Here is a 273-nt window from a genome sequence, read left to right on the forward strand (position 1 = left end):
CTTCAGTCTTTCTCCATTGATTGTGATGATGCTTATTGGTCCAGTTGTGAGGATTCGTGTTTTGTTTATATTGAGGTGTAATCCATACTGTGGACTGTAGTCTTTAATATCTATCAGCAAGTGCTTCAAATCACCTTCACTTTCATCAAGCAAGGTTATGTCATATGCATATCGCACATTGTTAATGAGTCTTCATCCAGACTTGATGCCATGTTCTTCTTCCTATAATCCAGTTTCATGGATTATTTGCTCAGCACACAGATTGAATACTTA

Source organism: Orycteropus afer, unplaced genomic scaffold, assembly GCF_000298275.1.
Source record: "Orycteropus afer afer isolate SDZICR_OR568_19922 unplaced genomic scaffold, OryAfe1.0 scaffold00782, whole genome shotgun sequence".
NCBI classification, from domain to species: Eukaryota; Metazoa; Chordata; class Mammalia; order Tubulidentata; family Orycteropodidae; genus Orycteropus; species Orycteropus afer.